This window comes from Chelonia mydas, chromosome 14 (genome assembly GCF_015237465.2).
Source record: "Chelonia mydas isolate rCheMyd1 chromosome 14, rCheMyd1.pri.v2, whole genome shotgun sequence".
In the NCBI taxonomy this organism is placed as follows: Eukaryota; Metazoa; Chordata; order Testudines; family Cheloniidae; genus Chelonia; species Chelonia mydas.
Genome location: NC_051254.2, coordinates 35479110 through 35505198, shown reverse-complemented (window position 1 = coordinate 35505198; position 26089 = coordinate 35479110). Strand labels below are relative to the sequence as shown.

General features: G+C 44.8%; 1 long non-coding RNA gene across 1 annotated transcript; it reads right to left on the bottom strand.

Moving 5' to 3' along the window:
* Positions 1-3536: 3536 nt before the first annotated feature.
* Positions 3537-8593, bottom strand: LOC122462887. Its single transcript, XR_006285768.1, has 4 exons — positions 8565-8593; positions 7390-7410; positions 6609-6635; positions 3537-3693 (listed from the first exon to the last, which is right to left on the bottom strand). It is a non-coding gene; the product is annotated as an uncharacterized LOC122462887 (long non-coding RNA).
* Positions 8594-26089: the final 17496 nt, after the last annotated feature.

Here is a 26089-nt window from a genome sequence, read left to right as displayed (position 1 = left end):
TTTTGGGGAAGTGTCATCAAGCTACTTTTTAGAAATAAAATAAATTAGACACACGATTGCTTGTTGAGAGCGAAAGGGAATTTGGGGACAGAGGTGATGGGTGGGAGAGGGGTTTGGGGCTGCAGTGACTCAGAGGAGAAGGGCTATAGGACCAGTGACTGTTGAGGCAAGTTTATATCAGCATTTGATAATTAAAAGAATATAAAGAAAACTTTGAGAAGATTTACACAAATTGGCTATCTTGAGACAGGGGAAAAAGCAAAATCTGAAAGGTTTAGTATTGATAGTGGGCATTTAGAGGAAAAATAAGCAATATTTGTGCACACAATATATTAGTAATCCCTAAACAGAAAACTTTATCAACAGCTGTAGGGGTTTTATATTAAAATTCAGTATGTGACTAAAAGGGAGAATAGCGAGAGATTGTGCAGCCATATTTGAATACTGGAGAGAAAAAAGCCAAGAACAGAGGGGATTATAGCTACAGATTAGCTAATTATATAGAAGAACAGAAAAAACAGGAGGGCTTTATATTAACATTACCCTCAACCTGTTACATTAAAAGGTAGTTCTTAAGGCTGAAAAGTCAAGCAGTTTCAGTTAGGCAGTGCCAGAATCAAGGACGTGTGGGCAAAGTTATTTCTTTTCCCTTGTGTCTTGGCATTAGGATATAATCTCTCATGACAAGATCACATGCTACTGTGCTCATTAGCACAGGACATCTCTGCTGGAGCAAACATGTCCCTGTCAGCACTTAAAACTGGGAAGATTTGCCCATCTCTGTGGAATTCAGGCTTGTTCCCGGGGCAGCCATGGGGTCAGATTAGTAGATGAATAATCATCCCCAGAACAAACACATTCTCCTCTCTGCTGTGTCACCATCTCTGCTCCATCTTAGTCATGGCAAAACACACTGACTCCCTTGAAACAGCTGTGTGTGGTGTTAGTCACATTTTCTCTGTGTGGGCCACAAATTGTGCTTTTGCCCTTTCTGCTTGTCATTTTGAACAATTTAAAACTGAAATCCGTTTTTCTGAGGCTTTACTGGAGTCTGGAAACAGGCGTGGATGTGAACTGTCGACTCAGAGAAGTCATAAAACTTACACAAAAAAATCACCCTTCGGTTCAAGGGTCGCTCTGTACAGAAATCTTCATGTTCCGGGTGAAGTCGGGAGAAAATACTGACAGAATCAGCCTACAGCAAGTAGGACACAACTTGTTCCCAGGTCACAGGATGCCTCTGATATTAAGCCAGGAAGTGATTGTAAGTCTGACAGTCCCTGGGATGGGAATGTTAGACTGTTCAGCATCTAACACAGCACAGCCAGGCCGGATCTGTCACTGACACAACTATATGGGTTTAATTCCCCCCGTTGGTTATTTCAGTGCAAATCTGTATGTGTCTGAGACACTCTTGTTTCAGACGAAGAGCAGCCTAAATTTGTTTCTTTTCATATTCATCACCCACTTTATCCTCCCCCCGCCTTTTCTTTCCATTCTCTTTTTATTTCTCTACCCCCTTCCCCTCGCATTCCTTCTCCTCCTCACCCCATGTAGGTCAAACTTCCTTATTTTTTTATCTTTCCTCTATTCCTTCTCCCACCCCCTCCTTTTTCTGCACCTTCTGCTCCTGTGCTGGAGAGCAGCTGATAGCCGGTCAGGCAGGGACCTTTCATTATCAGCAAAATCACTTCTGATTTGGAGCAGAAGGCAGAGAGAACGGAAGCCCAGCTCCTCGCTGCCATGGCTTCAGGGGCTTCTGAACAGGGACTCCAAGAGGAAACCAAATGTCCCATCTGCAGAAACTATTTCACGGAGCCGGTGAGCGTAGACTGTGGGCACAACTTCTGCCGGGGCTGCATCTCTCAGCACTGTGACACATGGACAAAAGGGGACTATGACCCTTTGTGCTGTCCCATGTGCAGAGCTCGGATCCAGAAGGAGAATCTCTGGGTTGACTGGGACCTGGCAAGATTAGCAGAAATCTATTGAAATAAAAGATTTTGTTTCAATATTGCCTTTATTCCTTTTATTGTATTATATACAATAAAATGTTAAACAAAGGTCATTTTGAAACAAAAAATCAAAATGTTTTGTTCCGTAAGTATCAAAAGGGGCATTTTCACATTAATGAAATGCTGTGTTTAATTTTTTTTCTAAACTAAGTTTTGTTGAAATCAACACACTCCCATGGAAAGTTCAGATATCTATGACGTGGTATTTTCCGAAGAAAAAACATTTTGTCTCTCAATTTTCAACCAGCTCGACTAGATGTTTCCCCATCATCAGACATTTTACCAAAAATTTTTCCTGTGTGCATCTAACATAGCTAGAAAATTGTAATGGTAGTTGTGAATGACAATGTGTCCTTCACTGCCAGTCTATAACTGGGCAGATGGTCAGGGGAGCATCCTCTTTAGATCCATGTATACCTGGACTGAAGAAAGGCCGGAGTGTCCCAGGGAAGCTATATCTGAAAGCTGTATCTGAAAGTGGAGTCATAAGATAAATTGTAAAATGAGAGCTCTCCTGCCTCATAGTCCAGAAAAATCCCAACCCTCATGGGTTTTGTTTCCAAGGTGATTGTTGTCCGAGGAGTGGAGAGGGCTTTGTATTCTCCATTCCACAACCTTATGGCCCACTATCCATCTTCAGTTGCTATACTTTTGTACTTCTCCCTGTTTTCTGATTCAGCAGAAACCCCCAAGTGCCACATAGTCTTGTTCTTAAGCTCCACTTCCCAGTAATGTCTCCCAGAGTTAAATCTCTCAGAGCTCAGGACACAGCGATAAGAATCAACAATGTCCAGATCTTTAGGTTGTTCCCCCGTTATGTCTGCACATTTCACACTTTTGAGGTTCTTTGACACCCAGAGTTCAGGATGTGCTGTTTCTCGATCCAGAGTCACATTCATTGGAAGGAAGAAAGAGAGAGTTTTCCTTTTGGTGTAGATAATCCAAAAACATATTTAATAATATTTACATATTCACACCTAGTCATTTTAAATCTGTTATTCCTTTAAGTTAATAACATCTGGGAAGCCATCGCATTCTATCGAGCCCATGTTCATTTTATCATAAAAGTAGTAGAGTTTCAGTATCTTTGTGTAGAAAAATTACAAGTTAAATTATCAAGTTTATAAGCATATTGTTATTGGTTTGAATGTCATCATGATTCCTTACACTAGCCCAAAGGTGCCGACTCTATGGGTGCTCCGGGGCTTGAGCACCCATGGGAAAAAATAGCGGGTGCTCAGCACCCATCGGCCACCTGCCGATCAGCTGTTTGGCAGGCCCCACCAATCAGCTCTTCCCCCATCCCCTCCAGAACCTCCTGCCCACCACCAATCAGCTGTTTGGTGGCATGCAGGAGGCGCTGGGGGGAGGGAGAGGAGCAGCCACGGGAACAGGAAGAAGTGGAGCGAGGGCAGGGCATGCTCGGGAGAGGGGGTGGAGTGGGGCTGGGAAGAGGTGGGGTGGGGTGGAGCAGGGGTGGGAAGAGGCAGAGCGAGGGTGGGGCCTTGGGGGAAGGGGCAGGGCCGGAGCACCCCTGGGGAAAGCTGAAAGTTGGCATCTGTGCACCAGAAGTTCATAAATAGTGTTTCGTTGTCCTGGATCTAGAGAAAGAGGTCTTTAAATCCATTTATCCCCTACAGGATGGGCTATCTTCTCCTCCATCTCCTCCAGCCACCTCCTAAAGACAGCGAGTGGAAACATGATCAGGCATATTTTCATTAGCTATTTCTAGGAGGGAGTTATTTGCGGGTGGGGTATTTGGTGCGGGCATGGTGAGAAGACAGGAGTGTTTGGCATTTATTCATTTATGGAGTGAGCATTTGGAATGGTATTTGCTCCTTTGATGGAAGGGGGGCTACTCGTTCAATGTGGAGGGAATTGGTTTTGTAGTGTTGTTTTATCTTTAGATTTCTATTACAGGGATTGTGGTAGAACTGGTAGTTGGAGAAAGAGGGCTATTTGGGTACATTCAGCTGGGGTGACAGACCTACCCCTTTTGGATGGCTAATATTGTGCATGTAGAGAGGGTTGAGGGTAACGAGAGAGGTGAAAGTGATATCCCTGGTGTTAAGTGGAAGAGGGAATAGGAGGATATAATGACCCTCCTGTCCTAGGTGTGGATGAGAAACCTGCTAGAATGAGCTGGCCAAATTTTCAAAGGAGCTCCAGAGCCAATGTGATGAACTCTTGAAAATCTAGCCCTAAAAGCCAGAAATCACCTGCCTTGTCTCCCTGTGACCATCACTAAAGGAAATTCAGAGAATCCAAGCAATCGTACAGAATCCCTGCAATCAGATCTCTCTGTCCTTGGCTCACAGCAGCATTGCTCAAACGTCTCAGTTATCCATATCAGGACCTACAAAACGGGGTGTAATAACCATCTCCTCGAAAAGCCTATTCTTCCCTCACCCTTCCCTTTACCAGACTAATAAAGTTATCTCCAGCTATGATAGGAAGAAAATAACTTACAGATAACATTTAAGGCCCAGATTTACCTCCATCCCACATAAAATATGGAGTTGTCTCATTTTGTATGTTATTTACATCAAAGACGTTGAGAACGGTGGTTGTAGATATTTGCAGTAGCTCTTAGAGGAGCATTTATTAAAGCACCTAAATCATGGGTGTTTTAGTTGCACTGACACTAAGAACATAAGAATGGCCATATTGGGTCAGACCAAAGGTCCATCTAGCCCAGTATCCTGTCTTCCGACAGTGGCCAAGGCCAGGTGCCCCAGAGGGAATGAACAGAACAGGTAATCATCAAGTGATCCATCCCCTGTTGCCCATTTCCACATTCTGGCAAACAGAGGCTAGGGACACCATCCCTGCCCATCCTGGCTAGATGAACTACTGTTTGAGTGCTAAGCTACATGTTAAGATGGCTAAACATTCATAGCCAAATAAGAAAACAATTCTTTCAAGATGGTCTTGTTCTGAGGTGGGACAATATTTGAACCACAGGGGCAGGACACTTCAGATACAGGAGATCTCCCATTCAAATTTGGATTGGCTTGTGTTTTGGGAGTGAATGTGGGTGGATAATAATTATGTCTAACAAGTCATGGATTTAAGCATGATTCTCCACATGGAAGCAAGGCACTTAGATACATGTTCCCTTCTGAGGCCTCACTCTACTCCGATGGAATAAATTAGGGGCTACAGCACAGATCTCTCAATGCATCAGATTTCATAGAATCATAGAAGAGTAGGACTGTAAGGGAACTCAATAGGTCATCTAATCCAGACCCCTGCACTAATGGGAAGGCTAAGAAGAATATTATCTAGACCACCTCTGGCAGATGTTTGTCTAACCTGTTTTTAAAAGCCTCCAATGATGGAGATTCCACAGCCTTCCTAGGCAATTTATTCCAGTGCTTAACCACCCTGACGTCCTTAACCACCTTTCCTAATGTCCAGCTTAACCTCCCTTGCTGCAATTTAAGCCCATTGCTTCTTGTCCCATCTTCAGATGTTAACGAGAACAATTTACCTCCTCCCCCTTTGTAACAACCTTTTAGGTACTTGAAAACTGTTATGTCCCCCCTCAGTCTCCTCTTCTCCAGACTAAACAAACCCAATTTTTTCTATCTTCCCTCATAGGTCATGTTTTCTAGACCCTTAATCATTTTTGTTGCTCTTCTCTGGACTTTCTCCAATTTGTCCACCTCTTTCCTGAAATGTGGCACCTAAAACTGTACACAATACTTCAGTTGAGGCCTAATCAGCGTGAAGTAGAGCGGAAGAATGACTTCTCGTGCCTTACTTACAACACTCCTGCTAATACATCCCAGCATGATGTTTGGTTGTTTTGCAAAAGTGCTACACTGCTGACTCATATTTCCGTTCCTCTGAGCTCTTTGTCCTGTTTATAATGTTATGGGTTGGGCTAAACCCATAAAAGTTGGTGGGTCTAACAGCTGCCTTTCATTCAGTATCAATGGGGAAAGGAATTGAGCTCCTTTATGTAACCACGTAGCTGAAACAATAGTGTTTTCCAGCAATAACACAAGCAAATAATATGGCCCAAGAGAAAGGCACATGTGAGGCGTATGTGGGCAGAGGGGTTTCAGTGGGTATTGTTTCAGTGGAGGTGTATGTGTGAGAGAAAGGCAGGAAGAACAAAGCAGAAACAGACACAGATAAGAAGCAGAAAGTGAGGGACACATCCTGAATAGACACTGGGAGTTTGGCCCAGGGAAAAAGCCTAGAGCAAAACTTTTGTGGACTGAATGTTAGCTGAAAGAGGCTTGGGACTATGCAAAACTAAACTATTTCCTCTTGTTTGATTCTTCCTGTATTCAGGGATTCATGGCTTTCTACAGTCTTTGTAAATAAACAGGATTGCATCAAAGAAATAGCTGACTCCAACATCAATTTTTCCTCCTAACAAACAACCGGCAGGACCCCAAATGCGGCTGACCGCTCAGGTCTAAAAGGGGTAAACAGTTACTTGCATTTTTATATGATCGCCTCTTACATCTCTTTTGAGAGCCAATACTTTTTTTATCCTGCTAATTTTGAGAAGGAAAGGGAGCACAGGTCTTTGAAAGAAAGGTATTTTGACATAGGTAACATGTCAATTTCAGTTACCTGCAAATCTTCCGGCTTTTCTGAGCACTGAAACAAAGGTACAAAAACAGCTGAAGACTTGTCCAAATACATGCAGTCTTAATATAATACAACTTGGTACCACTTTTATGGCCAGGAAAAAAATATTTGTTAAACCCAAATCAGAATGCTACAAGCCTTACAAGAATACTGTGGTTTTGAACTATAGAATCATAGAACATCAGGGTTGGAAGGGACCTCAGGAGGTCATCTCATCCAACCTGCTGCTCAAAGCAGGACCAATCCCCAATTTTTGCCCCAGATCCCTAAATGGCCCCTCAACAATTGAACTCACAACCCTGGGTTTAGCAGGCCAATGCTCAAACCACTGAGCTATCCCTCCCCTTTAACAACAACAACTGATTTGCACAGCTCTATTTGTATAAACTGTCCACTGTGGGAACATGCCTTACTTCTGCTCTGAGGCTCTAGACCAGTTTCCCTTTGTTCAATATATGTTGATGAAAAGCTTGTTTCCCTGACCGGGAATCGAATCCTAACCACTAGACCACCAGGGAAGCGGTAAATGGTGACTACCTGTTTTTCTGAGTACTTTATCTCAAAAATGCCTTCTCTCAATAACCTCAAATACACTCATATTTCCTCTGCCCAAAGATTATGTATCCTAAGAGATAAAGCTAAAATACCCTTCACTTGGTATATTAGAAAAGGGGAGAGAACCAGGCTTATAATGGCCAGGAATATTCAGTCTTAACTATGGAGTGGCTGCTTTTTCATAATAATAGAGGAAAATGGAACTTACCAAATCCTGCAAGATATTTTTCTGAAACAAACAGAAAACAAGACCTGAAATGAATAATGCTGGAAAGAAAGACACTCTAGCACTGTAGCAGCCGTGTTAGTCTGTATTCGCAAAAAGAAAAGGTACTTGTGGCACCTTAGAGACTAACACCTTAGAGACTAGATTTATTTGAGCATAAGCTTTCGTGAGCTACAGCTCACTTCAAGTTGTTAGTCTCTAAGGTGCCACAAGTACTCCCTTTCTTCTAGCACTGTGTCTCCTGCCATTTTTAATTAGTTACATTACCTAACCTCTGATTTACTTGATAAGTGGTTAAAAGATACATTCACCCTTTTGCAGTGGGCCATCAATATTATGCATCGCTTAAATCAAACGAAGGTTTAAGCGTGCTTCAAGCAGTGCGTGGGTCTGTGAGGTGACCCCTCTCCACAGAAGTCAATTTCACCTTCTAAGATTTCCAGTTGCCGAGATACAGTGCGCACATTTAAAAAGTGCATTCAGGTTTTACAGGTATTACTGGTTCCAATGATATTCCCTATGCGGAAAATGGGGGATACCACTGACACAGGTAATGGCCAGATTCATTGCAATGCTTAACCTCTAGGTGTCCTGGTGCCTTCAGGAATTCTCAGGCCTGAGTTGAGTTTGAGGAAAGTTGCTCTGGTACTTTTAAAGTTATAAACGTTTATATCATATTCACTCCAGTGATGTCCTGGCTTATAAACTAAAAGGCTCTTCAATGAAACCTAAAGTCACAGCCTATCTTTCCTTAGGTACACAGCTATGGAAAGAAAGCTCTGTTAGCAAACGTGTAATAAGCAGTTTCCGAAAGCGCATCCGAGCAGCAGCAGCCTAAATATACCGTCCGATGTAAAACTCTTTGAAATTTTTCAGCTTTTGATTTTATAGTGATGTTTTTTCATCAAAAACTCAAATTTTGACTAATACAGTAAAATATCTTGAAAAGGGTTTGCAAGTTGTGCTTATCTGATTGATTTAACCAGCTGCAATCAGAATGTTTGATATCTCTAATTTTTCTCTGTAATGTTTCCTCTCTATGAGGAAAACATTCACTTTTGGTTTACTTAAAAACACCTCTTCTACCAGAGATACAAAGATAAGCTTTTATTATTTTTTCTTCATTTTAGAGACACATTTAGGTAAATGAAATTTACCTTTCTCTTTCTCCACTTGAAATCGTAGTTTATCTAGAGGAAGAAGAGAATGAAATACGAGATTCCATATTGTCGTATTTTTGGTGATATTCCTACTGTTATTTCATATAATTATGCTAAAATGATTAAAAACAATGTGAGACAGAAAGATTGAAAATCTTTCTCCTATTAAAGACAAGATATTGAACTAGATGGGCACACATCTAATCCAGTATGTCCATTCCTGTTGCCTACGTTCCTATGAAATAAGGACAGACACAAGTTGATCTTTCTGTGGAAGCCCAATTACAATTTATCAAAATTAAAAACATACTAAAATAGACTTTTTTGATCTTTTCCCTGAAAGCAAGACCATAAAGACCACTTGTACAAAGTCTCGTTCTAATAACGGGTTGCAGCGTTGCTCTCACAAGATGGGTTGGTCCAATAAAAGATATTACTTCACCCACCGTTTCATCACAGACATGGACCAACCCCACAAGTTTGGGGTGTTTTTTCTACATAAGTAGGTTTTGTTATACTATTTACTGAAGCCTTCAACTTCTACTGTTCAGAGGATGTTCTTTTAGTGAAAATTTGACAGCCAATTGGCAATTAAATGGGCGATAGAGGGCCTCAGAGGGAGAGTGGTGGTCTTTGTCTCCTAGTTTGGTAATTGTGGTGTATTAGGACAGTGAACAGGGGCCAGGGACGATGGGGGTGGGTGGGTGGCTGTGAGAGGCAGCAGGGGGCTGCAGCCTGAAACCCCGTGGCTAGGGGACAGAGTCCGATACCATGTGGCCAGAGCGCGGGGCTGGAGCCTGATGCCACTCAGCCAGAGCCTGCCACCCCGCCATGCCCAGGCTGAAGCCCAAAATCTGAGCCCCACCGCTCCTGGGAAGGTGGGGAACTCACCAGCTGCCTGCTTCTCCAGCATTGTGCCCAAGTGTCTCCAGAGAGGGGCAGGCACCAAGCCCTACTGGAAGCCCCAACACCAAGGCTGTGCATCCAGGAGCACCAGGGAGGGGGAGGGGCTGCTCTCCCCCGCACCCCCATCAAAGCCCAGGAGGCTGCAAGAAAAGCCCCCGGTGGCCACATTTGACAAATGCTGATTCTAGTCTAGCATGTCTCTGTGTATTACCACATGTTACAAAACCACTGGATTATCTTCTATATAATCCCATAGGACTAGACTGTGCATTTTAGGGACATCCCGGGTTGCACTGGGAGGAGAAAAAACATTTCTTTTTCATGGTGCAGCGTATTCTCACTGGGTACCTAGCCAGCTGTGTTGATGGGCACGTGGGGGTAAAGGACTGCAGACATGGCTGTGCTTATGACTCACTTTTCTTTGCCTACTCGTCACGTATTTGGTCTGGTGGGTGAGCATCTGGTCCCTGCGCTCCCACATGCTAAAGCTGGGGTACCTGAAAACCTAACATGGCCACACTTACTCTCTGCCATTCCCCTGCATGGCCAAGTTAGGGCTAGTGACAACCAAGCCCCGTAATTTCAAAGAAAATCAGCAAGACTGGGTATAAATCTTTCTCCTGTCATGTTAGCTGAAAGTAGTTTTCACCGGACAGAGTGGTGCAGGCGATTGAATGCAATGATAGGTTTCAGATATTTTGTATCACCTTAAATAAATATACAATATTTTCCTCAAAAACCACAAATATGGAGGAGAGGGAAGAAAAAACAGCTTTTCCACACATCTCGATTGGCAATCAGCGCTTAGAAATATAACTGCAGTGCACAGACCAAAACTTTCGAGTGTCTCCTCAGATCTCAGACACTTAGCAAGGCTGGCAAACGACAGCTGATATCAGAAAGAAAAGTGTGGTAACTGCCATTTAAAGGAGACATAGGCGCTGACTCCATGTGTGCTCAGGGGCTCAAGCATCCATGGAGAAAAAATAGGGGGTGCTCAGCACCCATGGACCTGCCCGGGGCAGCTGCAGTGGCAGCCCTAGGGCTGGCTGCCAATCAGCTGTTCAGTGGCTGTGCCACCAATCAGCTGTTGAGCCACTTGCTCCTCTCTGCCCCCACCCCCACTCACTGCCCTTAAGGCAGGAGGGGGCAGAAAGGAGTGAGCGGCAGGCAGAAGGTACTCAGGAGAGGGGATTTCGGGGAGGGGTGGAGCGGGGCTCTGGGGGGCGGAGTGGGGGTAGAGTTTCGGGGAGGGGGTGGAGCTGGTGTGGGGCACCCACCAGCAAAACCAAAAGTCAGCGCTTATGAAATGAGATATAACGATGTCCTCTCAACCTAGGGAAGGCAATATAGAAAATCAAGTTTACTGACCTGATACCTGTAGTTCCCATGCAGCTTCTTGATATGAGAACTCTGATAGAAAGAAACATGCGTACAGCCCTGAATCAGAGAGTCTGATATTGCCTATCCTCAAGGCAACTCTTCCATCAGCCAGGCCCTCTTTCAGAAACTCTGTCCTTCCCCGATATTCTGACATCTGCTTCGGATACTGATCCTTCCCTTCACGGTACAGGTGCACAACTGAAGAAAACTGAGCCCAGTACCATCTCACTTCCATGTTCTCAGCACTCATCCTGGGTGACAGGCGGCAGGCTAATCTGACTTCATCAGCTACAGAAGCAGTGATAGGGCAATCGGGTCCAATCACTGAAAAGCGTGCTGTTAAATGGAACAGGACATAAAAGCAATTGAATTCGAGAAGAACTGAGACTAGGATTTTAATTTCCTGGTCAGGTACAATATATAGAAAATATATCCCTTACAGCTTTACAATGCATTGTGGTTGTTCATGGGTCCTGACTTCATATGTGAATTTTAATACACTTCCCTGCTAGTATTTGATGGGAAATTATTCAAATGGAGAATTAAAATTGGAATTTATTACAAAAATGGATGAAAAATATTGCAGATCAAATTTTGCCTTCAGATACACAGACATACAACCCTCAGTGACTTGAATGAGCATTGTATAGTTTGTAGGTAGTATGGCCCAGTGAATGGGGTACTAGCTATAGACTCTGGCATGCAGGGTTCTAGCTCTCTTTCTATCGCTAGCTTTTGTGGCAACTCGGGCAATACGCTTCCCCTCTCTATGCCTCAGTTCCTTCATTTGTAAGAATGACCTTCTTTTGTATGGGTTTTGAGATATGCAGATGAAAAGAGCTAAGCAGTATTTATCTGTGTGCAATATTTGGCCAGACTATTTTCCAGTATAATTTTAAGACCCATATTTTCTAAAATAGCCTCGAACTCAACGTTCTACACCCAAAATCGTAGGTCCACAATATTGGAGGTCCAAATCTATGTACATTAAAAAGCTAATATTTGCATATGCAAACAGTGTTTTTGTGAACAACCCTGATAGATAAGTTTCATTTTAAAAACTCCCTTCCCTGAAATAACATTTATACACTAATGGTCAAGATTTTGGCCAAATGGTGTCAAGTGATTTTATTGGTGCTTCAGTTTTTAGATGCCTTAATTGGCACTTCTTGAAAATCAGGGCCCTTCCATGACTTATAATAGGTTTCCATTATACATCTGATTTCAACTCTCTTTCCCTTCCTTCCACCTTGTATGTATTAGAAGCTGGGCTGAATAATTATTGTTGTAGGTTAGGTTAAATGGGTGTGGCTGCATTTTGGATGGCCATGGGAAACAGCCAGGCTCCCTCATAGCAGCTCCCCATTGGGCAGAGGAGTATGCAAATATCCATTAAAAATATGTAGCTGGATGGCTTTGCTGAGTATTGTTGGACCAGAGAGGTGGGTCAGGAGTTGGGTGGGTGTCTTAGAAAAGCAGGAGACATGGCACACAGAGAGAAGCAGAAAGAAAGGCAGGCAGATGCAACCTGGAAGCACAGTGTGAGGCCATGGGTGGCGTGTGACTCCTCCATTTGGGGAGGTTGGGGGTGCCCGGACTGTGGCTCCGTCCCTGCTCAGCCTCTTCCCCTGGAAGCCCCGTCCACACTTCACCTGTGGCCCCGCTCAGCCCCCACCCTGAGGCACCCGCGCCTCCGAGCCTCTTCGCCCCTGCCCCCCACCTGCCAGCCACTCACACACCTCTTCGACCCCTCCCCCGGCCCACATCTCTTCACCCCCTTCCCTGGCCACTCACACACCTCTTTGCCCTCTTCCCCAGCTCCGCACCCTCCCGCCCTCTCCCCGGCTCCCCGCCCTCCCACCTCTTCACCCCCTCCCCCAGCCCACCGCTCACACCTCTTTGCCCTCTCCCCCAGCCTCCCGCCTCTTCGACCCCTTCCCTGGCCCCCCCGCCCGCTGCTTACACCACTTCACCCCCTCCTGCCTGCCACTCATCCAAGATGCCTGGGAATAGACCTGCTCGAATAATGTGTAAAAAACCCTGCCACTGGATTCTTTTTAAAAATTTGTAACTGGGTTTTTGGGATGGTTTTGTGGTTTCCAAAATGCTGACAACATTGTTGACATGAAGTGCCTGTTCCTCTTCACTTATTCCTGTTCCCCCCGCAACTTCCTAAGCTTCCAGGGGCTCCCCAGCTGCAGCCTTCCTGACCCCATGAAGGTCGAGAAGGAGGGAAGAAAGGGTGTCCCACAAGAATGGAGAACCTCTGTCACTGTCTACCCCTTTAAGGCTACCGTCCCACTGTAATGTGAGACTGAGGCCTGGTCTACACTGGGGGGGGGGGAAATCGATCTAAGATACGCAACTTCAGCTACGAGAATAGCATAGCTGAAGTCGACGTACCTTAGATCGATTTAGAATCACTTACTCCGCGTCCTTGCGGCGCGGGATCGACGGCCGCCGCTCCCCCGCCGACTCCGCTTCCACCTCTCGCCGTGGCGGAGTTCCGGAGTCGACGGCAGAGCAATCGGGGATCGATTTATCGCGTCTAGTGTAGACGCGATAAATCGATCCCCGATAGATCGACCACTACCCATCGGCGGGTAGTGTAGACATGGCCCAAGAGAGAAGCAGCAGGACATGCAAGCTCTGGGAGAAGGAATCTGAACCTGTCTGTGCCTGAGTTTTCAGTACATGAACAACCCGAAGAACATTTTTGATTAAAAAAAATATTCAGCCACATTTATGTTTAAAAATGTCATGAACATTCTTCCCGAAAATTGTTCCATTTCCAACCCTTCAAAAGAGAAACAACTTGGAAATTTCATATTTTTTTCCATGGAATTAATATTTTATTTCCAGGAGGTGCCAGAAAGTATGTTCAAAAGTAGGAATTCTTACCTGAGACCAACTTGTGAACAAGAAGAGAAATGAAGATTATGGTGTAACCAAGAAGGGAGGAGCTCCCTACTTAGCTCTTGGAGACAGAGAAAGGTCTCATCGTCATTTTGGTTGGTGCTGGGGAAAATAAAAAACAAAACAACCCCCCCCACCCCCGCGAAATAAGTGAGTGTCAGCCAGTGAATTTGATGCAAGTATGGTGAATACTACATAAACACCCTGCATAGTTTATTTGCTTTGAAGGTTGAAAACTGGGTGACCCATTAAAAAATATCTCCTGAGTAGCTTCCAAATATTTATCTTACCACCTGCACTCTGACCGGGATGTAAAATTGAAGATAATGAGATTGTGCTTCTCTTTATACTCCTGGGATTACTTAGTTTGTAAACTTTTTGAAGTAGGGGCCAACTGTATGTTCTGTATTTGTACAGCCCTTAGCACAACAGAGTCCAGGTCCAGGACAGGGACCCATGGACAGTGCATGAACCACCTGTCTGGGGAGGCTAGCCCCCAGCCATGCCCCTTCTGCCCGAGGCCCCGCCCTTCCACTGCTGGAGCCCTGAGCTCACCATCGTGGCCAGAGAAGCCCTTCCCCAGCTGCCTCAAGTCCCGGCCCCCGGGCTGGCCCCGGTTGCCAGCTCCCTCATCCCAGCCCATCCCAGCACCCCCGGCCTCAGAGTGCCGGGCGGGCAGTCCCAGTGCCCCAGCGCCGGAGCACTGAGCAGCCCCAGCACCGGGCGGCCTGAGCACCATCCCCAGCCGTCCCGAGTCCTGGGCTGCCAACCCTAGCCCCAGCCCCAGCCACCACCCGCTTTGGGAAGAGGAATCCTGGGCTGGAGCCATGGGGGAAGAGCAAGAGGCAGGAGGGGGCCTCGGGGTGGAGCGTGGGCAGGGCAACACCTGACTGTTTGGGGAGGCTTAATCTCCCCTGGCCTGCGATACCCACTGCCCATGCAGGGACCCCTAGACACTATGATAAGACAAATTATGATTATCATTAGTAAGAAGCCAGGATGAAAATCCGCCATATCTTTGCTCTGGAATTCAGTCTCTTAATTAATGGATGAAGTAATGAAAGGATGGATATAGCTCCATTACACATCTCAGTCCTCTGCTAGTGGGAGGCTACAGAAGCAGAACATCCATATTCCGAATATGGGAAAATATAGCTACAAAGGGCATGAGAGAATTAATCTCCTACTCTGCACTAGACACCCACTCTTAGAGAAAAAGCTGAGAAAGCAGCTTCCTCCCCTCCATATGCTCCCATCTTTGAAAACCCTCTTGACACAGCACATGCAGGTAAAATATATCCTCCTACCACCAGTAATATACAAGAGGTAAACTATATAAAAATATCATTACCTGCAGCTATAATATCCCATCAGTCCTCCTGCAGAACTCTACATTAATGACAGTGGAGAATTCTGCTTGAGAACTGAATGTTAGTGTCCTAATCATAATAACGAAAGAAAGTACCAGCCTTTGACATAAGCTAATATTTCTAACATCATTTAAATGCAAAGTAAGAAACTGACAGTTTATCTGTGGATGTCCTAGGACCAGTGTCTATTTGACATTAACAATTCATCGAAAGAATAAATGCCACAGGCTGAGTAGGGAAACCTAGAAAAAAGCAGACTAGATGGTATTCAGATGAACAAAGATCACCTACGTGATGAATCCTGGAGCAAAAATACTTCTGCGTATTTTCAAGCTCCCCACAGTGTTCTCAGCCACCTTAACATCCACTTCAAGGCATTAGCGTTAACATAATATTTTTAGTGAATATGTCAGTTGAGCAGGGTGCATCTTTACCTCTACATATAAAATCGGAGTTTTACATTAGCCTGATTGTATTTTTACCCCTTTACCTGACCTGTTTTGCATTGATCTGAAATGTTCTTTCACTGCGCTCAGTAACTTCAGAAGTGAAAGTAGATCAGCAGCCAGGATCCTTATCATGTGCTGGTTATATTAGAGAGATAAAGACACTACCTTAAAGAAAAACACAATAATAAACAGTATTTCCAAGGCAGCCGTTTCAAGGTTCTCTGCTTGCCTGATGATCATTGTAATTATGAAAATGTTCTTTTTCCCCTTGCCCCCAAGCATTACAAGGCTAAAATAAAATTGTATTTAGAAGGCAACCATCTGTCTCATTTTTCTGCTGGGGAGAATCATCTATGCCAAATTTATCTGTATTAATTCAGCTGTAGCTAATATTACATCACTTCATAATTGTGCAGAGCAAATAGGCTGCGTTTCAATGGGGGCATCCAAATAATACACAGAATTCCTTGTGTAACCCTTCTGCCCGTCAGAGCTGGCAGCAACAAGGGCCGGGTTCAGTATCTAGGGGTTCTGTTCCAATAACACAATGCAAAACCAGCTCGAGCCCCCACCCAGTGGCCTGGGACAATTACATACCACCCCCCTGGGCGCCTCTAAGAGGCAATACTTCCCCTCTCGCAAGCACGGAGTCTGAGTGTAGCAAAAGCTTTTTGCTAAAGGAGGGAAACAATGTGGCATTATGTTGGGGAAACACCACCAACAAGATTCCTAACACAAACCATGAGCAAATGACTCACCCCCAAGTAAGTTTGGCAGTGTCCTTTTCCCCTCAGGGTCTTAAGTCCAGCAACCCAACTGTCACCCCACCCACAGTTTCTGACCTTGGTCAGGGCAGCCCCAGAGTTCAGAAGGTCATCTGCAGAGTTTACCTCCCAGCCCAGGTGAAGGTGGAGGGAGGTAGGCAGGGGGGCATCAGGTTGACAGCCGAGTGCCATACCTCTCCATGGGGTTCTACTGCAACCTTCACCACCAGCCGCCCTGCTATCCACTCTGCTCGCCATCCTACTAGCAGCTCACCAACTTGTCTTCAGTCCCTCCCAGCCCCTACAGCTCACCAACTTGTCTTCAGTCCCCCACAGCCCCTACTTAACCACAGCTCTCAGCGAGTTTAGCTGGTAGTAGGGGAGCCACAGTGCTGGTGCACCACTAGCCCAAAGTAGGTCCAATGCTTAGACCTAGGTATCAGTGATTTCAGCTCTGCAGTATGTAACAAGACTCCTAATAGAGTCAAAATTAGGCCTGTTATTACACAATGGAAAGAAGAGGAGTCAAAGCAGCATTTGGGTCCCTCAGAATAGACCCATACTACCAGGTACATATGCCTACCCCTAACCCCCACCCAAGTCACTGGTTTTGGAACCCATGTCCCTTGCCTATCAAGTGCTGCTTAGTTGAGGGCGAGTCCCTCCATCATAAAATGCCAAGTACAGTTCTACTGTCTTTGATTCACATAACCAGAATAACAACCCTTTATTACTCCTGCCCCAATAACAAAGAGACTGGGGATCCCACAGCAGCCAAAGTGACCATTTGGGCAGGCAGTCCATTGTGTTAGGCAGGGTGGGTGTGCTCATGCAAATGAGATCAGCCCCTGAAGTCCTTTTCCACAGCTCACCACCAGATGTCAGGGTAGAGTTCATTCTGACTCTGCTTACACTTGTAAACTAGAAACTTTTGAAGAAAGGTGGAGGATTGTTCAAAAGGCAGGGACCATATATGGTAAGTTAACAAAAATGGGGAAGGCAGAAGAAAAACAGAGACCTCATGGAGGTTTCCAAATACATTCTGCAAACATTAGTAGCATACAGGTATACGGAACCAAATTGGGAGTTTCTGTTTCCTCTTTCTCATATAATAGAAGGAGAAATAGAGCAACTAATGAAATGTAAGGGCAGCTATTTTAAAAACAGATAAAAGGAAAACCTTTTTCACAAACAAATAGTTAACCTTTGAAACCAACTGGCACAGTCATTACCTGAGGCCAGAGGTTTATTGGAGTCAAAGGAGAATTAGTCATTGCTATGGATAATGAAAACAATTAGAGTTAGAGCAAGGGTAAAAATTACATGGGACTTTCTGTTTCACGGCCCAAAGTATAACTAGGTTCAAAAAAGAATTAGATCAGTTCATGGAGGATAGGTCCATCAATGGCTATTAGCCAGGATGGTCAGAGACAAAACCTCTGACTGCCAGAAGCTGGGATTGGACAACAGTGAATGGATCACTCAACAATTGCCCTGTTCTGTTCATTTCCTCTGGGCACCTGGCAATGGTCACTTTTGGAAGATAGGATACTGGGCTAGATAGACCTTTGGTCTGACCCAGCATGGCTGCTCTTATCTTCTTCCGGCCTCTCTTATGTTCTTATATGTAAGACATATTTCAGTCACTCACTAAGGCCCAGATCCTAATTTCAGAGGGAATTTGGCACCTAAATGCCTGTGAAGATCTGGACTTAAGTGCCTGAGGTTAGGAAGAAATGTGCCCTGTTGGCAAGTTATTTCAGAATTGTCCACTACTGTTTAAGGTTTCTTGCCTTTTCCTCCAAAGCAGCTGGTACTGTCAGCTCAGAGACAGGAGATTGGATGAACGGCTGCTCTGATAAAAAGAAAAGGAGGACTTGTGGCACCTTAGAGACTAACCAATTTATTTGAGCATGAGCTTTCGTGAGCTACAGCTCACTTCATCGGATGCATGCTGTGGAAATCGCACAAGACATTTTATACACAGACACCATGAAACAATGCCTCCTCCCACCCCACTCTACTGCTGGTAATAGCTTATCTAAAATGATCATCAAGTTGGGCCATTTCCAGCACAAATCCAGGTTTTCTCACCCTCCGCCCTCCCACAAACAAACTCACTCTCTTGTCTTGTGCGATTTCCACAGCATGCATCCGATGAAGTGAGCTGTAGCTCACGAAAGCTCATGCTCAAATAAATTGGTTAGTCTCTAAGGTGCCACAAGTCCTCCTTTTCTTTTTGCGAATACAGACTAACACGGCTGTTACTCTGAAACCTGCTCTGATAAAGTACAGCAATTCCTGTACACCAGACTTCCATTGACATCAATGAGAGAATGTTTATGGAGTAAGGACTAAGTAAACCCAAGATCCCAGGACACAGTTCCCCAAAGAGCTCAATCACATGAGAGGCGGTGTGGATAAAACAGTGTAGTGAGTACAACAAGAAACTCCTGCAATCCAATCCTGGCTTTAGCATCAACTCTTGGCATCTGTAAAACTGATATTTCTTCTCTACCACTCAGAAGTGTTGTGAAGATCAACTAGCTAATGGTTGGTTTCAGAGTAGCAGCCGTGTTAGTCTGTATTCGCAAAAAGAAAAGGAGGATTTGTGGCACCTTAGAGACTAACCAATTTATCTGAGCATAAGCTTTCATGAGCTACAGCTCACTTCATTGGAGCTGTAGCTCACGAAAGCTTATGCTCAAATAAATTGGTTAGTCTCTAAGGTGCCACAAGTACTCCTTTTCTTTTAGCTAATGGTTGTTTAGCACTATGCAAAACTAAAATTCCCTGTACAACGAGACCTCCAGCAATTGGGGACCTACTTTTCCTCAAGCTCTTTACCTTTGTTGCAGAATTGTTCCTTGCAAAACTTCTCTGAAAGTTGGCAACTCCACAGAGACACCAGAACAAACAGCCAGGCATAACTTCTGCAGCAGAGGGGTGAAGAGAGGGGTCCTGTGGTTTTTCACCACGGTTCATAAAAACGTAGTCAAGTTTAGGGATGTGCCACAGAATTCTCTCACTAACATAGCTTCTGCCATCCCCAAAAGAAGACCAACCTTCAGGCTGATCCTGTGTATAGTGTTGTGATTAAAAATGGATGCGTTTTTTCAGCAAATAGTAAATAGACATTCTATTCTAAGCAGGACTTTTATTAATGAAAAGTCTGAAGGTAAAAGCCCATCCCATATCAAAATGCAAGGCTGCCTGGAGATGGCTAAACCATAGGTTTTATTAGCACAATATGCTGACAAAAGATTAATCATGCATTCTCTTTTACCAGTCTCATATTCTAGCCCCTTCTCCTTTTCTCTAATCTTCGTCCCCAGTTTCTACATTTGAAGACTTTTATTGACCATACTAAATTCTCTCTGCTAAAGTTTCTGAGGATTTCTTCTTGGTCATATCACAGGGCATCTACTAAAGGTGCTCAAAAATTTTTCATTTAAAATTTTTCACTGGATTTAGTCTTTTTTTTTTCTTTTTTTTTTTGGACAAAACACCAGTTTCGCAGCAAGTGTCTGCTTTCCTCAAAAATATTCTTGGAAAACTCAACACCTAAAAGCTGGAAAAATGTGTACTTTTCTTTTTTGTTATTAGTCAACATTAAAAATCAAGATTGGGTTGTTTGTTTGTTTGTTTGTTTGTTTGTTCATTTTGCATTTTGAGCCAAAACCCTTTTGGTTTTCAGTTGCCAAAAAACTGGAAAATCGGTTTTCTCATTTTCATCTTTTTGACAAAAAGTGTAAGTTTCAGGTGAAAGCATCAATGAACATGAAATATTTTTTTGCTTCCATCAAAATTTTCCATGGGAAAAACTCATTTTCTAAGCCGCTTTGCTTATACTCTTTACTTACTGTCTTCACCTTCTCCACTGCTTGTGACACCACCAATCATACTCTCCTTCCTGAAACCTTCTCCTCCTTGGGATTTTGTAATAATATCCCTCCTCTGGAGTTTTGCCTCTTATTACATTGACACAAAGTGTAGGTCTGATGGTGAGTTTCTTGAAGGGATTCTATTTATCTGCATGTCAGGAAATGAGTCTTGAAGATGCTGTAATTTTCCAACCTCACATCTTCATCAAGGCTAAATAAATCAATGACATTTTTCATGTACATTAATTCAAAGCGGATAAACAGGATTCAATATGTAATGATGCCCCTGTTTGGGACTGAACTTCAAGGCACTTGAATCTAAAAGCACAAGCTCTGCTTGAGACAAAGGACTAGTTACATAACCTAAGATGCAGTAGTAGACTCAAAAACATTTATATATGGTCTAGGCCAGCATTTCTCAAACTGGGGGTCACGACCCAAATGGGAGTCGCAAGGCTATGTGGGGGGGGGTCGCGAGATCACAAAAAATAGGGTTACTATACATCCAGGTTTTCCCAGACATGACCTCTTTTTTGGTCCTTGCTCATCCTTTTTTCTTCCTTCAGAGCTGGGTGCCTGGAGAGCGGCACGTTGATGGCTGGACGCCCAGACCTGAAGGCCGCCAGCAGCAGCGCAGAAGTAAGGGTAGCATGGTATGGTTACTTAGCTCTGTAGGGATCTGCATGGATGCCATGAAAGCTATGTCCAGTATCTTGGGGAGGCAGCGAGGGGGGGGGGGGGGAAGAGGGGTTGTCACAGCCTGAAAGATTTTCAAAGGGAGGCCAAGCAAAAAAAGTTTGAGAACTCCTGGTTTAGGCCAATAGACAGGGACACACAGCGACACTCCATTCAGCCTCAATTACACATGCACTTTGAAGAAGGAGTTGTTTTAATTTGAACACAGAGAGAAAAGTTTCAACAGACTGTCATGACCTACTAGATGTGCAGCAGAGGGTTGCGAAAGGGAAAGTGGTGGATTCTAGCCCTTCACTGATGTTTCAGAGGGCAGCAACTGAATTGAGTGAGCTCTGCTGAGGCTGAGCACCCACAGAGCTGAAGGTCCAGAGATCAACAAAGCATCACAACCTCTAACTTTTAAGCACCTGGAAAATCACTGGAACCACACTGGGATCCACAAATCCTGAGTTAGGCGCTCAGAATCCCTACACAATGAACGGGGAGAGAGATAGGTGCCTAAGAATGGACAGCATAAAAGCTTCCAAGCTAGGAAGGGAGCCACCTATACTAACCAAGAGGAGATGCCAACCAGAGTAGTGTGTCCTAAAACCCCTGCCCCTCTCTCCAAGTTCAGCGCCTTCTGGGCCTGGGCTGCTGGGGGGTGCTTCTTTCTGTTTGTGATCCACAGCCGGGAACCCCTTTCCTGGAGTCGGGCAACTTAGGCACCTAAGTCATTTTTTGCAAGATGGAGTTAGGCATCTGCCTCACTCCACACAAAATGGCGGGGGTGGGGATGGTAGAAGAGGTGGTATTCTCCCTTATAACCTTTAGCCAAGTGGTTAGGGCACCCACCCCTCTGCCTGAGGGGGATAAAAAAAGGATTCGAACAGGGATCTCACGTGTGTGCCCGTAACCTCTGAGGTATAGAATGACTTTCATATGGTCTCTGGCCTACTTAATAGTCAATTATTCAATTATTCAATGAACTCGGAACAACTTCAATAGGGGAGATTTGGGCAGAAGTCACTATAGCTGGGTTAGGTGGTGGTACCTGAGGGTGGTGGCAGTGAGATGAAAGAGGTGCAGTGAGAGATGGCACAGAAGCAGCTTCAAGGTCATGGAAGCCAGGTAGCACTTTCCCCTAGGAGCTGGAGACAGACCTGCCCAAGCACACGCCTGGACTTTATTAACCACTGACAACAACCCACGAGTGGGGTACACTGGAGAGGAAGAGGGTGGCAGGGACATGTTAAAGGGACATTTGTTTGGCAGACATTCACACAGGCATGGGGGGAACTGAGGTGACGGATACTCCTGAAAATACCAAGGGGATGAGCACTTTACTTATTATTTATACAAATAGAATGTTGATGTATTGTTGCTGTGTTCGCCTGAGTTTATGTTGTGTTCCGTTCACTCACACTCACACACACACTCCCAATCCTTATCTTAGACACAGACTCAGCGCTTGTGTGGTGGAAAATATTGTCTATTAATGGACAGGAGAGGTACTTTGGATTTTTCCCAGTTCCCGTGTGGGGGCTGAAGAGGATGTGTTTGTTAAACATTAAGAGGAACCCCTAGATATCTGAGTGCCTTTTTGCTGCCAACAACGTCTGGCAGAAGGGTTGCATAGTAAACACAGTTATTCTGACCCTGCTGGTCCCATGTGATTCCTTTGTACTATGTTTGTTGTGTAAAGAGCAAAAAACACAACTGATTCATGTGCTAGTGAAGGAGTTGAATCAATCTTCATATGACTATTAAAATATACCTTATGCCATGATTCAGGTTGGATTTGTCATTCTTCTTCTCTTAAAAGTCTGTATGGTGTGCAAAAGCTTTGATTCACATTTTCTCTGGGAAGATGGACACTGAAGCAATGGAAATTAGTGATGGACTATGCTCTAGCTCAAAAGGAATTATGGGGAAGTCCTATGGCCTGTGTTATACAGGAGGTCAGACTAGATCATCACAATTGTTCCTTCTGGCCTTAGAAATCTATGAGGGTATGCAACATACAAGCACTTTCTCGGGACTTGCTTTTGGGGCTGTCTGCTTCCAGGGAAATCAGAAAGACAAGCTGTGTGAGGTAGTATCTTTCATTGGACCTACTTCTGTTAGTGAGAGAGACAAGCTTTCAAGCTTACACAGAGTTGTTCTTCAGGTCTCATGGAGGGGGCCAAGTGGGGCCAGGGGTGGAGCATGGGTGGGGCTCCGGGGGAAGGAGGCTGAGTGGGGCCTCAGGGTGGGGCCACGGTCCGGGAACGCACAGCATCCCTAAAGGGAGGAGTCACACACCACCCATGTCCCAAGGGTTATAAACGGATGGGTACAGGTCTTCTACTGAGTTTTTCCAATTCTCCAGCAAGAGGCAACTAGTGTGGTGCAGGACAGTCGGCAGAATACTGGGCTAAATTAAAGCCATCTATGACTCTTGGTACACCACAACATGAAGGTTCCTGCATGTCTTTCAGCTAGAGTGGCAATTTTATCACCACGAGTAGCAGCAGTTTGTATTTCCAAGCCTGTAGTCTGCAGTGTGTGGCAGCCAACCTTTGTTGGCCTCGTTTGCTGGTAAGAGACTTGGTAGTCACTAAGGCCTTATCTACACTACAGAGTTAGGCCGATGCAAGGCAATGTACGTCAACCTAACTATGGAAGGGTTGACACTAAAATTTCGCTCCTGGTGATGTAATTGCCCCGCAATGCCGACTTAATAACTCCACGAGAGGTGTAGAGTCAAGGTCGATGCAGTTTCAACATAGATGCTGTGTTGCTTAAGTCGACTGTTACTGGCTTTCAGAAGTCATCCCCCAGTGCCCCACACTGACAGTGCAATTGACACAAGTGTTCCTGGTGAGTACACGCACCGCCAACGCAAGAAGCAAAGCGTAGACATGTACAAGCGGTGTAATTACTGCGGTGGCTGTATGCTAAGTCAACTTAATTTTGTAGCATAGACATGCCCTAAGCATATGGGACCTGCAAGTGGAGTGTAAATTTTCATTCAGGTCTGAGGGTCGAATTAGATTGGTTTTGATTCTAAAACATTCAATCAGTTCAGTTATTCACCTTGCCATGAGCAAGATCCTGTAATTAAGGTTTGGAACTAACAGGACAACTGCCTCTTGAAGTTTTCAAGGTAGTATGTTTAAGAATTGACAGTGTGCCGTATTAATATCATGATTTGATGATCAGCTGTCTTAATTTAATGAAAAGGAGTACTTGTGGCACCTTAGAGACTAACCCTTTTCTTTTTGCGAATACAGACTAACACGGCTGTTACTCTGAAACCTTAATTTAATGACTTGATTAAAATTAGTTTAATATAAGATTCGGGTTTTGGGGACCGGGGATGAAGTTTTGAGTCCCTCTCTTTTGATTATTCTAGGAAGATTATAGGCTTCAGTCTTTGCTTTACAAGACCAATACTTTGGGGCTAAATTACTAGAATATTTTAAGTTCAGTACCATTGTTCATTCATTGATTGATTAACTCAATAATTTTGTTGTTTTAGCCGTAGTTAGTTTAGTAAAACGTTATAGTTGTTAGCCCCAGCAATAAGGGAAGAAGGATAAACTGCCAAGAATGACCTTGAGCGGATCACTGCAGACTAAGTGGCTCTGGGAAGAAGGATAAAGGAGTTTGAGGTGCAAGTGGTGTTCTCATCCATCCTCCCCGTGGAAGGAAAAGGCCTGGGTAGAGACCGTTGAATCGTGGAAGTCAACAAATGGCTACGCAGGTGGTGTCGGAGAGAAGGCTTTGGATTCTTTGCCCATGGGATGGTGTTCCAAGAAGGAGGAGTGCTAGGCAGAGACAGGCTCCACCTAACGAAGAGAGGGAAGAGCATCTTCGCAAGCAGGCTGGCTAACCTAGTGAGGAGGGCTTTAAACTAGGTTCACCGGGGGAAGGAGACCAAAGCCCTGAGGTAAGTGGGGAAGTGGGATACCGGGAGGAAGCATGAGCAGGAGCACGCGAGAGGGGAGGGCTCCTGCCTCATACTGAGAAAGAGGGACGATCAGCGAGTTATCTCAAGTGCCTCTACACAAATGCAAGAAGCCTGGGAAACAAGCAGGGAGAACTGGAAGTCCTAGCACAGTCAAGGAATTATGATGTGGTTGGAATAACAGAGACTTGGTGGGATAACTCACATGACTGGAGTACTGTCATGGATGGATATAAACTATTCAGGAAGGACAGGCAGGGCAGAAAAGGTGGGGGAGTTGCATTGTATGTAAGAGAGCAGTATGACTGCTCAGAGCTCAAGTATGAAACTGCAGAAAAACCTAAGTGTCTCTGGATTAAGTTTAGAAGCGTGAGCAACAAGGGTGATGTCATGGTGGGAATCTGCTAAAGACCACCGGACCAGGGGGATGAGGTGGATGAGGCTTTCTTCTGGCAACTCACGGAAGTTACTAGATCGCAGGCTCTGGTTCTCGTGGGAGACTTCAGTCACCCTGATATCTGCTGGGAGAGCAATACAGCGGTGCACAGACAATCCAGGAAGTTTTTGAAAAATGTAGGGGACAATTTCGTGGTGCAAGTGCTGGAGGAACCATCTAGGGGCAGAGCTTTTCTTGACCTGCTGCTCACAAACCGGGAAGAGTTAGTAGGGGAAGCAAAAGTGGATGGGAACCTGGGAGGCAGTGACCATGAGACGGTCGAGTTCAGGATCCTGACACAGGGAAGAAAGGAAAGCAGCAGAATACAGACCCTGGACTTCAGAAAAGCAGACTTTGACTCCCTCAGGGAACTGATGGGCAGGATCCCCTGGGAGAATAACATGAGGGGGAAAGGAGTCCAGGAGAGCTGGCTGTATTTTAAAGAATCCTTATTGAGGTTACAGGGACAAACCATCCCGATGTGTAGAAAGAATAGTAAATATGTCAGGCGACCAGCTTGGCTTAACAGTGAAATCCTTGCTGATCTTAAACACAAAAAAGAAGCTTACAAGAAGTGGAAGATTGGACAAATGACCAGGGAAGAGTATAAAAATATTGCTCGGGCATGCAGGAGTGAAATCAGGAAGGCCAAATCACACTTGGAGTTGCAGCTAGCAAGAGATGTTAAGAGTAACAAGAAGGGTTTCTTCAGGTATGTTAGCAACAAGAAGAAAGTCAAGGAAAGTGTGGGCCCCTTACTGAATGAGGGAGGCAACCTAGTGACAGA